Source organism: Peromyscus californicus, unplaced genomic scaffold (genome assembly GCF_007827085.1).
Source record: "Peromyscus californicus insignis strain IS unplaced genomic scaffold, ASM782708v3 Scaffold_7__1_contigs__length_154581171, whole genome shotgun sequence".
Classification (NCBI taxonomy): domain Eukaryota; kingdom Metazoa; phylum Chordata; class Mammalia; order Rodentia; family Cricetidae; genus Peromyscus; species Peromyscus californicus.
In genome coordinates, this window is record NW_026294595.1 from 60182893 (window position 1) to 60199512 (window position 16620).

Genomic DNA, 16620 nt, shown 5'->3' on the forward strand with positions numbered 1-16620 from the left:
TTCATCATTGATGTTACCCATGCCATTCTTTTGAGGGTAGTCAATCTAGTTCAAGTATATGCTATTCACTAAATAGTAAGCCAAAATAAGACAAGTTTGGGCTCTTTTTGTACCAAGAAAATTATTTTTGAAACATTTTGATATAATTATGTCTTCAAGCTAGAAAAAGTACAATATTATCACAGAAAAAAAAATATATATATATATATATATATTATATATATCATTGTAGGAAATCTGGAAGAAGTGGGTCACAGAAGTTGTATGTATTTAGATCAAACATCTATGGGAATGAATCACCAGCCATGTATTCTTTTCCCAATCTTTTAGATAATATTCTTCAGAGTTCAATTTTCAGTTTTAAGGAAGTGCTTGAATTGAATCATTCAGGATCACTTCCTCCACCTCTAAACTACCTCAGAATTAGAGAGTGAAATGCAATGATGACTTTGTCAGTTACCTATAAAATATACAGACACACACACATACAAAACACACAGACACGCAGAAAAACACACGCGCGCGCGCACACACACACACACACACACACACACACACACACACACACACACACCTAAGTATGTACTTCAATTAACTCCAGTGTTGTTTCAAGAATTTAGGGGGCATTACATATGAAGCAGAATTACAGTAAAAGACATGATGATGTAATAAATATTCCTAAAATTCAACACAAAGAGGATGCCACCCAGAAAATAAAGGATGGATTTCTTCAATATATTGCTTTTGAAGATAGGACAAGAGAAAAAGAAGCATGAAGAAAACGTGAATAATAATTAAAGAATATTACTTACAACCCCATCAGTACTTGTGATTTAAAGCTCTTTCGTCCATCATGTCATGTGAGGTTACCAGCTAAATAACCAGCTAGTTGCACGGGAAATGATTGGTTTGGGCATAAGTTTATATTAACAGAAGCCTCAAGCTCTTACTACTGTTATAAACAGGCATCAGTGTACAGTGTGTGTAAAATGACAGCCGAAGTAGGTTTATGTTATGCTTATGCCCTCCAGAATTTCATTGGAATGATAAAAGAAATATTTAAAAATTCAATATGTAAATCAAATCCTAGTGTCCTTACAAACCACAGAAATACTAAAGTACAGTGGAACAGTGAACATATTCAGAAAGAACACTGCAGTTCAGTGGCTGCCACAGCTGAGGAGCACTGCATTTTGTAGGCAAAGAGGCTTCCCTTCCAAACCCAGCTTCCCACAGGAGACGTCCGGGAATACTCTCACCATTTTAATGCAGGGAAAGAAAGCTACTAGGGTAATGAACCAGGTAATTAACCAGAAGATTATAAAAATCAACCATGTACATTAAGAGGTTGACCTGAGCATTAAACCTTAAGATAGTACTTTCTGATGCCTCTCTCCCGTGTGTACTTTAACTTACAACCACTAAAAACGGGTACTGAGGCTGAAAATGGAGGGAAGCAAGTTTTCAAAGCAAATTAAACCCAAAATAAAATATCTGGTGCAGCACCCAGGAACAGTGATGGATTTCAAAGCTTGGCACTTAGGACCTCGTTCAACACAGTCAGACATATGAAAAGTGCATCTTTCTGACCACTGCAATGTTCTAGCCACTGGGTCTTCTTTGCACTGAAGGAAACAAAATGTGACAAGTTGTCTTTTACGTTGCGGGGCAGATGCTGGCATGCTCCATTAACAAGCAAACACAGGTTGAGATGAGTTTTGTATGGATTTGTTAGAGGCCAGTCCTGTAAGAAACAATAAGGAGGGGAGCAGGACAGTCTAAGAGAGACACCAGAACAAGGTCAGGTGTGACCCCAGTAAGTGAAGGATTAAAGGAAGAAAATTAACAGGAAGGTTCTTATGCAATGGTATGGGTTCTAAGTCTGTGGCAGCATTTTGAGACCAAAATCATCAGCAATAGAGCTTCATAACTCCTGAGCATGTGTTTTCCTTAATACCCCTGTTGGACACAGCCAACTTGGTCTTTAAGGCAGGCTTTATGACAGGTTTCTGAGCTCCTACACAATGTCGGCCCCGCTTATGGAAGATCTGAAAAACACCTTTCTGCCTTTAACACGTACAGCTGCAATAATGAATAGCCAAAGGACATCATGCAAACATGTTCCTTTAAAAGGAAGGATAATTCGTGACTGTTTGTGAGTACAACATATGTGTGTGTATGTACATGTATGTATACACCTTCTTCCATTCCACTCTGCCTTATATATTATAATTTTACACTGAAAAGGTAACAGATATGTTAAGTAAAATAATGAGAAAAGACTTTCTAGAACACAGTACATAGTGAGCATCAAAACATCTTTATATCCCCCTTTGATTATGAAGGTTGTTCTCTTGTCTGAGTTTAATGGCGAAGAGTGAAAGATCTAAATAACAGGAGGTATTTAAATCCCACACAACTGAAACTTTCCAAGTTTGTGCAGTGAAGTTCCTTCCAGGTTCCTTGTAAAGTATGTAATATGCTTCTATTTAGACTGAGGGAGGAATACTGTGGCCAAGAGCCTGAAGAATGACAAGAAAATAAAATATTCTTTGAAATCAAGTTGGAAAGGGAAGTTAGGAAGTTTGGTTCCAATCTATGGTTGGTGTTTAAATGTTAATACACTGTGAATAGAGATTTTGTGTTTCTTACTCCTTTACTAAGCACTGTTCTCAATGAATTCCTTGTTGTCAGCAAGTGAGCAAAGTCCTCTTCAGCTAATTTGAAAAGCCATACCCAGGCCCTATTTTAAGATAACAGTGAAGGCATTTGTCCTTGGACCTTTCATACTGGCTGACAGCAAAGCAGGTGGAAGAAGGACATAAAGTGAAATTGAAAAGCAGCAAGATTGCTAATATCGAATGGATGGACACTGGCATTTTCATTTATTTCAATGGCAGCAGTCCAATGTTCTTACAATTTCTTGTCTTGCAAAGAAAAGGTTTGGAGAGCTTGTTCTAAATGGAGATAGTCAGGTTGTCCATTAAAAGTGCATTTCTTTAAACTAATGTTCCTAAGCCCAGTACTAAATTTAGATCTTTTGCAGCAATATTTCACTGTTGTACAAATCCACTAACAGGACTCAGAAACTTGGAGTGTTTTCTTCTTCTGGAGAATATTTAAAGCATCATTTCTAATAAACTCATCCTGACCTTCAAGGATTCTAAATATTGATTGGTCCTTTAAAATGGCAGTCAGATATATGGAAATGTCAAGCTCGGGCTAATACGAGATAGAAAAATCAGAAAAAAATTTATAGCAAGGCCGTTAAGATTATATTCAGATCATTCAACAGGAATCTTACTACAAGGCCATTTAGATGTAACAAAGGCACATTGGTGAGTGATCCAGGAGATGGAGAAAATGTGATCCTTGCCATCTGGGTTTTACATGCTTCCAAATGTTCTCTACGTCTCACCCAGGAGCTTTTTCTTGCATTCATAGTTCCAATCTGTGTATCAAACTACGTCATGATAGAGAATCAAATTATGGGGGTTATGGTGAGATATTTTACATTTTTGAAGAAAACATTTATTAGACACGGAGTAAGTGCATAACCCAAGCAAGCACAGTTTCAATATTGTCCCCGGTAGAATGAAATGACTTATCCTAGAAAACTCTGTCTTCAGTGCATTGGTTTTTGACCACTGAGCCATCTCTCCAGCCCTGTTGCATTTTGTCTGTGTTTTGTTTTGTTTTGTTTTGTTTTGTTTTGTTTTGTTTTGTTTTGTTTTAAAGCACTACATTGTTGGGCAGAAATGAGAGCAGCAGTGTCCACCAGCCAATCTGATTCCAAGACTGAAACAGGTGTGGGTTGCAGAGGTGACTCAACAGTTAAGAGCACTTGCTGTGTAGACATGACCATCAGCATTCAAATTCCACACTTAAATAGTAGCTGGGTGTCATCTGGCACCCACCTATGACCCTAGCACTAAGGAGTTGGAGACAGAAGGGTAGCTGGGGTTTGTTGGCTACTAGTCTAGCTGGAAAATGAAAGCTCTAAGTTCAGCATGAGACCCTGCCTAAAAGGAACAAAGCAGTGAGTGGTAGCTTACACCATGCACATATGTACTTCACGCACATGCATACATACAAAAAATAAATGTTTTTAAAAATGTGTATCATGTTTAAGACACAAACCTCCTATTTATAAGTAATTTTTCTTGGTCAAACAATTAAACTGAACAGTTTTTTTTTCCTTTTGTTGAAAATGTCTTTTCTCACATAATATACCCTGATTACAGTTTCCACTCCCTCTGTCCCTCCAAGTTCCTCCTCATCTGTCCTCCCATCTGGATCCACTCCCATTCTGTGTCTCTTTAGAAAACAACAGGCCCTCCAGGCAGTGGTGGCACATGCCTTTAATCCCAGCACTAGGGAGGCAGAGGCAGAAGCAGTGGCAGATGGCTCTCTGCGAGTTCAAGACCAGCCTGATCTACAGAGGGAGTTCCCTGACAGGCTCCAAAAGCTACACAGAGAAACCCTGTCATCAAAACAAAACAAAACACAACAACAACACACACACACACACACACACACACACACACACACACACACACACACACAGAGAGAGAGAAACAGGCTATTTTTAAGAGATAATAATAAAGCATAACAAAATAAAATCCATAGCAGCTTTTTCTTTTAGGGCCACCAACCAGCTCCCAAATCATGACACGGAGACTTAATATTAGTTATGAATGCTCAGCCTTATCTGCTCATTTCTTGCTAGCTCTTATAACTTGACCTGTTTCTCTTCATCTACATTTTGCCTTGGGGCTTTTTACCTGTTTGTCTTTCTGTATATCGTACTTTCCTACTGTCTCCATGGCTGGCTGGCTGGCAGCTGCCTGGCTTCTGGCCCCTGGTGCAGCCCTCCCTTTCTCCCTCATTCTCTTCTCCTTCTTCTCCTCTCTTGTCCAGATTTCCCCTCCTCCTCATTCTCTTTGCCTGCCAGCCCTGCCTGTCCTTTTTCTGATTAGCTATTGGCTGTTCAGCTCTTTATTAGACCAATCAGGTGCCTTCAGCAGGCAAGGTTAAACAGCCACACATCTTTGCATAATTAAACAAATTCAGCATATAAACAAATGTTAATACATCTTTACACCCTTAATAAAGGCAGCAGAAGCAAATGTAACACACCTTTACACAGTTAAAGTAATATTCCACAGCATAAACAAATATAACACATTGTTACAGAGTGTGGAATTAAATATTCCACAACAAAAATATAATAAGATAAAGAAATACTTTCACATTGAAGTTGGACAAGACAAACCAACAGAAGGAAAAGAGCTCCAGAGAAGCCTAAGAATCACACCCACTCATTTGCACACTCAGGAATCCCATAAAAACACTAAACAGGAAGCTATTATATATATTTGCAGAGAACCTGGTACAGACTTATGCAGGCTCTGTACATGCTTCCTCAGTCTCTAAACAGTTTTTTTTTTAAAGTCAATCCTAATTAGCTCTTAAAATAGCTACCACTTTTTTAGAAAGTAGATACTTTGCTTGAATAGAACTGCTTAAAACTGTTAATTTCTTTTGGTTGATGTGATCCATGAAAAAAATCCTGAGGCAGTAAGAGTTAAGTGACCAAGAAAGTTTAATAAATCTCCAAAGACTCACAGCCATTTCTTACTGCCAGGGAATATGGGAGACAGGTAGTCCTTTTAGTAGACACAAAATCAGAGTTCTACTAACACAGCAACTTTAACGGAAAAACTAGTTCCTTCTGTCCTTCAAGCAGATGAAAATCTCTGGCCTGGGTGGAAACCTAAAATTCCAAGCTACTCAAAACACAAAGGACTTAATTCAGTTGCCAGTGAACCACCCCTCAGGAAGGTGGGACCACCCTAGAGAGGTAGGCTGGCCTGAAACCCTGCTAAGGAGATAGCAGAGTGATTACTTCTTAAGTGGATTATGTACTTTCTTCTGCCAATTCCTGTCTACTAGCACAGTCCATAACAACCTCATGAAGTTCAACCAGGTGTGCCCACCTGAGTCCTGATTCACAAAGGTGCAACTTTTTTTAACGGATGCTGGCCGCCAGAACCTAAGTATGTTCTCTTTGGTACTTTTGAGCTTCCTTAGTCTTTGAGAAGTGTGGCTGACCTCCATTCCAGTGTTTCTCAAATGGCATGCCTTTGTTTATCTTATCCTTTCTTCTCCAGGCAGTCGCTAAGATTCAGTTAGCCTACCCCGTGGTTTTTCTTTTTAATTGTTTTTTAAGAAACTTTGGCTTGGTTTGACTTTTCAACTTTCCCTGCCTTTTTAATTTTTTATTCTACAGAGAACACTAACATTTCCCTGCACTCCTGACCTGAAGAGTTAGTGACCTAGAGGCCTCAAGTGGGCTGAGAAACTCTGGACAGGAAAGTCAACTGGACCTGTGGGTATTTAGGATCCTACAAGCTTCTACTAAGATTTTCACACCCATCTCTATGGTGATATTTTATTTGTATTAAAATGTTATTTGTATGCTAATAAATAAAGTTGCCCGGGTGCTGTGGGATGTTCTGTATGGCAAATGTGTTGCTCTGATTGGTCAATAAATAAAACACTGATTGGCCATTGGCTAGGCTGGAAGTATAGGTGGGACAAGGAGGAGAATAAAGCTGGGAAGTGGAAGGCTGAGTCAGAGAGACACTGCCAGCTGCCATGATGAGAAACAGCATGTGAAGATGCCGGTAAGCCATGAGCCACGTGGCAAGGTATAGATTAATAGAAATGGATTAATTTAAGCTGTAAGAACAATTAGCAAGAAGCCTGCCACGGCCATACAGTTTGTAACCAATATAAGTCTCTGAGTTTACTTGATCGGGTCTGAGCGGCTGTGAGACTGGCAGGTGAGAGAGATTTGTCCTGACTGTGGGCTAGGCAGGAAAACTCAAGCTACACCCGGGGGTCAGAGCTATTAGCAAGTCATAGGAAAGCCAGGCGGTGGTGGCGTATGCTTGTAATCCCAGCACTTGGTAGGCAGAGCTAGGTAAGTCTGTGTTCAGGGATACAGCCAGCATTGGATACACACACCTTTAATCTCAATACCAACCACAGAAGACCTGGAGGCCTATACAGACAGGCCGTGACAAGGCAGTCATGTGGTTGGGTTTACAACCAATGAGAAGGCAGCACAGAAAGTCTTTATAAAGACTTTAACACAGGAAGTAGCTCTCTTTCGGAGAGGTAGGACCACCGCAAGAGGAAGGGTAAGGTTTTAGCTCTTAGCTCTGACCTCTTGGCTTTCTTCTTTGCATTGGTTCTGTGTTTCTTATGTAATAAGATGGTTGGTTACATCTACAAATCTCCATATTTACTACCTTGAGACTGCAGGGAACTGACTTGCCGATGAAACCTTCCATCCCAAAAGTTCCCAAGTGCCACATGCCAACAGCCTCCACTCCCATGGAGAGACTTGAATGGTTCTGAAGAGGTAGGTCTCCTCTTTCTTTTATTTTCACATCCCCTCAATCAATCCTGATCTAACATAGACAGTATCACTATTGATAGCACAAAGGGAAGAATAAATATTGATGGCAAACACATTCTGCCGCATAAGCAGATCAAGATGTCTCATGCTGTTGCTACCTCTTTGTGGGAATAAAGACAGGCATTTAAATTATTTTATTTTGTTTTTGAATGTGTTTGGATGTTTTGCCTACATGTATGTCTGTGCATCACATGCATGCCTGATGCTCACAGACCAGAAAAGGGAGTCAGATCCCCTGGAACTGGAGTTGCAGATGACTGTGAGCCACCATGTGGGTGCTGGGAAAAGAACCTGAATCTTCTGGAACAACAGCCGGTACTCTTAACTGCTGAGCCATCTCTCAGAAAGGAAGAATTTGGACTGAGTAGAAGCTCAGTGGTAGAGTGTTTGCCTCGCTTGCCCAAGGCCCCAGGCTTGATCCTTGGTGCTGTCAAATAAAGAACAGTTCATAACTAGAGAATCTGGAATACTCAACTCAGCCACTGCTCTGCTTACTGGTCACACATGGGCTAACATTACTGTGGATTTTGTAGAACTTGCAGAGCTGAATTTATTCATTATTTTATGGATTAGATAACATACTACAAATTTTAAATTTTGTTAAATTTGTTGTCATTTTTAAAAAGGAATTTAATAAATAGGAGTTAAGCTAAACATGGGGTTTTGCTAACATTTGGCAAAATTGTAGTGTTATAAGAATAATATGCCCTCCCAGTGAGAAACCACTCTTCACACTTAGAGATCAATAAAAGCTCTTTAATAATAGTAGCACTTGTCCAGCTCTGGCTAATGCTCAAAGAAGAGCTGGCCACAAACAGAAGATTGTACTAATTTAGATACACCTTAGGCTTATGCAGTCTGTATATGCTGTCATCCTTAAATCTTTTTTAGGTCTCAGCCCCAGGTTACACTTTGAACAAATGAAACAGATACAGGAGGTTACAAGTCTAGCAACTTGAGAAGATGGAATATTTATACAGCAAAGATATTGCCAGGACTGTTAAGTACACCAGTCCTGTTCTTTTTGAATAACTGGCACCAGCTTCATTTTGACCACCTACCAGAATTAGATTTTTTCTGATGAGAGTACAGAGGACTAAATGGCAGATCAGGACTTATTGATAATTATGACCCTGTGCTGACCCCTTAGAGACATGTTCTTTGATAAGGGAGTTGGCCTAATAGTCAGTTGTAAGTCAGGCTTGTCTCCTTTTGTTATGGGAATGAAGCCTAATTGGAGATCAATCTTTGTATACAAACATTAGCAAAAACATTCTCAGTCCTAAACTTTCATTATAGTACAGAATCTTCACCCCTATAGTTTCTAACCAGTCTGGTTAGTGCACTGCTTGTCTTCCAGTCACATTGGAAACAGCACTCCTTTGCTAAATTTCACTTTGCATAACTTAATATTTCTGACATATGTGTATTAGTGAGTCCTTTATAGCCCTTATTTTTCTGCTTTAAGTTGCTCCTACATCAGTATGATAAGAGAATCCATTGAGTTTTCTCAATCCCTCGAAGGAAGTAGAGTCAGAATTAGAAATTCAAGATTCAATGTGGAATAATGAAAAAACTTTTAAGCATTTTCGGAAAGAACTTAAAATTGGCATTCATATGTGTTAAACTGAGTCTTAGTCAATACCCTGGGGCTATTGAATTAAGAGAGGCAATAATTATCTAAGAATAGAGTTCTTTAATACTCCATTTTACTGCCACATATATTGTATGACAATTGTAATTCAAGCACATAAAGAGAAAGCCAAGTAGTACTTAAGAAACTGAAATGCCTATCCTAAATTTAACTTCGATGCATTGACAATCATCTAGGTTATAGGACATTGTTATAATATCTTTCCTTGCGATCACACCCAGAATCATCTAAACCAAAAAATACACAGAGACTACATCAGCCTGAAATTGTCAAGTAGTAAATACAAAGTCATTGGCATGTGTTTAAAAGACACAACACCCTTGGTAAATTTAACAAAAATGTTACCCAAAGCCAAAGTTGTCACTTAGCTAAGGCCTTAGAAACTGACTAAATTATAATACATGTAATAATAAATACTGAAGGCTTGCCCCTCTAAAAGAAGACATTAAAAGATATAAACTCAAAGTAGGAGACACAGCACATCCAGAAATGTCTCATAATTCATATCATTTAACATTCACTGTACTGTGGATTTCCTGGTAACCTACATCCTTTAAATATGCAGCTGTGGCATTCCACCAATGCTACTGCAATATACAACCTGAAAAATACATTCCACCTCTTCTTTATATCTAAGCCTGAACCAGCCTTAAGTGGCTTCTATACTATCCTTTCATAGATAGAGTCTTCTATCCCAAACCCTGATGAGTGGAGCCACGCACTATGCCTAGTCATCCTTGAACAGTCTTTAATCCCCTGACAGCCAGCAGAGACATTTAGGCAAATCAAACAGAACACACTCATATTGTTCTTGCTAGGAAGGCTGTGTCTTGGAGCCCTGTTGGTTCAGTCTTTCCTAAAAACCTTTGTCTGACCCTATACGGTCAAGTTGTTCTCTCCACAAGTCTGGAGATATACAACAAATAAACCTCTAGATCTCAGCTTTCCAGTGTCAAGACATGTATGTGGCATCTCCATAGTCACCGAATGGAAAGTCTTCCTTCAGCAAAAGAGTGAAGACGTGATACTCAAGATGGACATTAAGATTCAGCAATTGACGATCCAGAGATACAGCTCAGCTGGCAGAGCACTTACTGGCACAAGGCTATATTCAGTCCTCAGCACTGGTTTTTGGTTTTTTGGTTTTTTTCAAGACAGGGTTTCTCTGTGTAACAGCCCTGGCCGACCTGGAACTCTCTTTGTAGACAAGGTTGGTCTCAAACTCACAAAGATCCACCCGCCTCTGTCTCCCAAGTGCTGGGATTAAAGGTATGTACCACCATCACCCAGGAGTCCCCAGTATTTTATAAACCAAACATGAGTGTTGTGATATACACCTGTAATCAGCACTTGTAAGGAGAAAGAAAGACCATCAGAAGTTCAAGGTCATCCTCAGCTATATCAGGAATTCAAGGCCATCTAAAGCTAAATGAAAGCCTGCCTCAACATTCCCCTTTCCAAGGACACAGCTCAAAATATATCATAACTCTGAGATTAAAAATTAGAGCTATTTGTAGTAATAAAAACCACATGGAATTGGAATAAAAACAGACAGATGAGTCAATGGAATTGAATCAAAGACTCATATGTAAATCCACACACCTATGGACACCTGATTTTCAACAAAGAAACCAAAATTATACAATGGGAAAAAAGAAAGCATCTTCAGCAAATGGAGCTGGTATAACTGGATATCAGCATGTATAAGAATGCAAATAGATCCATATCTATCACCCTGCACAAAACTCAAGTCCAAATGGATCAAAGACCCCAACATAAATCCAGTTATACTGAACCTGATAGAAGTGAATATGCTGAATAATGCATTGGCACAGGAGACAACTTCTTGAATAGAACACCAGTAGTGCAGACCCTAAAGTCAACAAATAACAAAAGAGATCTCATGAAACTGAAAAGCTTCTGTAAGGCAAAAGACACCATTAATCGGACAAAACAGTAGCCTGCAGAATGGGAAAACATCTTTACCAACCCCACATCCGATAGAGGTCTGATCTCCAAAATATATAAAGAACTCAAGAAACTAGACATCAAAAGAACAAATAATCCTATTAAAAACAGGGTATAGATCTAAACAGAGAATTCTCAACAGGAGAATCCCAAATGGCAGAGAAACAAAGAAATGTTCAATATCCTTAGCCATCAGGGAAATGAAAATCAAAACAACTCTGAGATAGAACCTTACACCTGTCAGAATGGCTAAGATCAAAAACACAAATAACAGCTTATGCTGGAGATGATGAGGTGCAAGGGAAACACTCCTCTATTACTGGTGGGATTGCAAATTTATACAGCCACTTTGGAAATCAATAGGGCGGTTTCTCAGAAAACAAAGAATAGATCTACTTCAAGACCCAGCTATACCACTCTTAGGTATATACCCAAAGGATATTCAATCATACTACAAGGACTTGCTCAATTATGTTCATAACAGCTTTATTCATAATAGCCAGAACCTAGAAACAACAAATAACCTAGATGTCCCTCAACTGAAGAAAGGAAAAAGAAAATGTGGTACATATACACAATGGAGTATTTATTACTCAGCTGTTTTAAAAAATGACATCATGAAATTCAAAGGCAAATAGATGGAACTAGAAAAAAATCATCCTGAGTGAGCTAACCCAGACCCAGAAAGGCAAACATGGTGTGTACTCACTTATAAGTGGATATTAGCTCTTAAGTAAAGGATAACCATGCTACAATCCACACATCCAGAGAGGCTACATAACAAGAAAGGCTCAAGAGGGATGCTTGAATCTCCCTGGGAAGGGAAACAGAAGAGATCTCGTGAGTAGACTAGGGATGGGTGGGGATGGGAACATGAGGGATCAGGTATGAATGAAGTAGGGAGAGAGTACTGAAAGAGTTGACCAGAAAGGTGGTCATTAGAGGTCAGGTAGGAACCTGGTGCAAGGGAAACTACCAGGAATGTACAAGGATGACCTCAGCTAAGACTACTAGCAACAGCCTGAACTGGCTGTCTTCTGTGACCAGGAAAGACTACCAGTGGAAGAATTGGGACACCAACCCAGCCACACAACCTTCAACCTACAGTCCATCCTGCCTATGTGACATGCTGGGATAAGGGTGGTAAAAAGATTGTGGGAGTGGCCAATCAATAACTTGTCCAGCCTGAGACCCATGCTATGAGAGTGAGCCCACCCCGACACTACCTGGAGTGCCAGGACCCAGAGGCTGCATGGCTCAGAGACAGGAGAGAACCAAAAGATAAGATAGAACCTATGATAGAACGAAACACTACTAGAGAAAAAAAATGTCAATGTAATGATGCCTAACAATATTCTGCTATACTTCTAGATTGGTGACTTCCCCAATAGTCATCTGAGAGGCTTCATTCAGCAGTTGATGGAATCAGATACAGAGACCCACAGTCAAACATTAGGCTGAGCTTGGGGAATCTGGGTGAAGAGAGGGAGGAAGGATTGTAGGAGGCAGACAGGTCAATGACATCACATGAAAACCCATAGAATCGACTAACCTGGGCTCATAGGAGTTCATAGAGACTAAACTGACAACCAGGGAGCTTACATGGGACTGACCTAGGCACTCTGCATGTATGTTACAATTGTGTAGCTTGGTCCTATTGTGGAACTCCTAAAAGAGGGAACAGGGCCTATTTCTGACTTTTTTTTGCTAGCTTTTGGGAACCTATTCCTCATACTGGGTCACCTTGCCCAGACTTAATACAAGGGGAAGTGCTTAGTCTTACTGCAACTTGATATGCCATGTTTTGTTGATATCCATGGGAGGCCTGCCCTTTCCTGAATAGAAACAGAGGAAGAGTGGATGGTGTGGGCAGAGGGTAGGTGCAGGGTTGGGGAGGGGAGGACAGACTGGGGTGAGAGGAGAAAGGGGAAACTGCGGTCAGGATGTAAAAGAAATAAATAAGTGTTTAAAAAATTAAAGCTATTATTATTAACAAAATGGTGAAATCATTATTGACACAGCTTTTTCAAAAAACGCTTGTCAGGTCCTATGGTAAGTATTCCATACATACGTTTCATTCAATTATTTAAATACCTGTATGAGATAAGTACATTTTATAAGTTAAGAAATAGAGGCTGAAATGAGTACTTAAGTTCGACTCTCCTACCGGTTGGGTAATTAACTAATCATCAAATTTATATATATATATGTGTATATATATATATATATATACATATATATATATATACATATACATATACATATATATGGACATATACGTGTATATATAGATATCTTTACCGTAAGAGTCTAAGTCACATCACTCTAATAAACACTTATCAATACCATCACAATACCACCTTCTCCCTCCAGGGCAAAAATTATCAAATATCTGTAATGTAATTAACTTTTAAAAACAAAAATGGCATTGCTTTTTTCCCATAATTTTTTTTATTCTTTGTGAATTTCACATCATGCACCCCAATCCCACGAATTTCCCAGTCCTTCCATAGCCACCCCCCAGCCTTGTAACCTCCCTCCAAAAGAAAATAGGGCAGCATGGTGGTAGCACATTCCTTTAATCCCAGCACTCGGGAGGCAGAGCCAGGTGGATCTCTGTGAGTTCGAGGCCAGTCTGGTCTAGAGAGCGAGTTCCAAGACAGGCACCAAAGCTACACAGAGAAACCCTGTCTCGAAAGTAGAAAATACACTTTTTTAAGTCTCCCTGTGGAAGCTCCAGTGTGTCATGGTGTGTCACACAGTATACCCTTTTTTCAAACCAGCTTTATTCACAAATGTTCATTGTAATCAGTCAATAGTCTGGTTCGAGGCCTCCGGCTTCTGCTACACCATGGATACCGGACCCTTACCAAGACTCCCCTTGGATATCCTGCTGTTACCGGATATCCTCCGGGAGTCACGGAGATCCTGTAGCTATGATTCCATAAGATTGGCCCCTTCACATTCTCCAGCAGCTCATAGATGGCGTGGGCCAACTCAAGGCACTGGATCTGGGCCTGAGCAGTCGTTGAGTTAGTCAGTCCGCCAGCTCTCCCATGCCCACGCCACGGGGGCCAGCTTTCCCTCCCCACCCCCCCCCCCCACCCCACTCCACCCCCCCCCCCACCCCACTCCACCCCGGCTAGGAAAGGGGCGAGTGCTGCATCCCTGGAAGGGCTGGACCATCTCACCAGTGGCACCACCATGTGGTGGCCGGCGAGCGGCTGGGCCAGCACAGTACTCCGACATCAACATGGCCTCAGAGGGCAGCCCAGACCAAGAAGGTCCACATGGTCTTTGTTGGTAACGTGAGCCACAGACATGGACATTGACACAGACCCCTGCTGCAGAAGGGCTGGGACCCAGACATGGCCCTCGGTGGCAGCACAGGTCCAGACATCACAATAGCCTCCTCAGGTGGCAGGGGACAGTGCAGGCTTCTCATAGCAGGCTGCTCCTGTCTTGTTTCCGGTTCCGCCTCTCTTCATGGTGCACAAGCCACTCTACTTCTCTTTCTTTCCCATCTCTTCTCCACATACTTGCTTATCATAGTGGCACCCACCCCAGGGAGATGGGCCTGGCCTCAGCGGCCTCTGCCTGTTTTCTGCCCCAGCCCACCCCTGCGTAGCCAAAAATGGCATTTCTTTAATCCTGCTGTTAGACAAGTAATTTATCACCATATGACCTAAACATTAAAATACAAACTCATCACAAATTATTTTTAAATTTTATTTTAATATAATCTATATAAATTGATTTATTAATTATTATTGTTATAATGATAAACTATCATTGGTGAATTAGTTATTAAAATACTTTAATAAATAGCTTCTCTGATTTTGATGGAAACTGCATTTGACATTACCATGGCATTTTTGAAACAATGAACTTGAACTACTTGGAATATCAAAATCTTTAACGATGAAAATCATTGTTAAAAATAATTTCTATAGTTGGGCGTGGTGGCACAGCACTCAGTAGACAGAGAAGGAGAACAGATCTGTGAGTCTGAGGCCAACCTAGTCTACAAAGTGAGTTCCAGGACAGTCAGGGCTATACACAGAAGAAACTTATCTCAAAAAACAAATTAACAACAACAATAATAATAGTAATTTCTTATAAATTTATTCAAATATTTACTAATATTGAGATAACATATGGCTTTTTCTTTTGTTGTTTTTATTATGACAGGATTTCTCTGTATAACAGCTCTGAATGTCCTGGAACTCACTCTAGACCAGTCTGGTCTCGAACTCACAGAGATCCACCTGCCTCTGCCTCCTGAGTGCTAGGATGGATTTAACACATCATCTATACATTAATTTCTGCCATCATTCTTTCTCAGGACTTCACAATAATCAGTGTAGCACATTTCCCTCCTACACTATGTCATTTCTGAGTCATCTTAAAGCCAAAGTCACAGTTTACAATTAAGTTAAAGTTTTCTTATATCAAAATGTTATTTGACTTGATTTGTTGCTGCAAAAAATGTGTTTTTCTTAATAATTGCTCTAAGAATTCAACCTAAATACAAGTACAGAAGTGGAATCATGTTGGATACTTTGGTACTAAGTCATCCCAGATTCAGAAGAGGCAGATTTTTTTTGGCATCATCCTAAAAGTCAAATGATTTTATATACCACTTGGTACAAGAAATTTGAGATACAAATAAAAGCTAGGCAGTAAAATGCATAGCAGAATGCATGGGTGTGATCCAGCTAATACAGAATCCAGAGCTATCGAAAACTCTCATTATCATAAATGATTTAAAACTGCTGAGAGATGCATAGTCACTGGGCAAAGGCCTCATAGTAATCATAGGTAACAAGGACTCTCTCCACTTTCAGTACACGCTGGTAGACCAAAAGATAAACTCATCACACACACACACACACACACACACACACACACACACACACACACACACACACACACACAAATTACTGAACTGAAAACAACAAATTCTATTTCAATTTAACAGACAAAAGTTATTCTAAAGCTGAGTTACCATGGATGAAAGTAATTTCCTGATCTGAACAAAGGAGTAAAAATAGCTTAGTAACCAACTCCAAAAATAACCTTCAGTAAGATGCAATTCTAATCTAAAGCAGTTCACTTACCAAGACTAAGAGTTAGTCCATGAAGACTATTCTGGTGAGCATCCTGCTGATTCACATCTGCTTCTGGTCCCTCTCATCAGGTAACTGAGCAATGGATTGGCAGGTTATAAACCACCTTGTTCTACCCAGCTCTCTACTTGCCAAAACCTCACCTTTAATATCAGGCATGCTTAGCCCCTAAAGTTCTGAAAGCTCACCTCCTACTCACCACACCCACCCCCTACTCCCACAGCCTTTTTCTATCAGGTCAGAAGATCCAGCCATAGACAGCTATTCTATGCTGCAGAAATTACAATAAACTATTAACAGGGTTTTTATCCTGAAGATATTTATGGACACTTTGTACATCATTCTATAGGAAAGTGAGCTAAAAAGAAGCCACACATAAT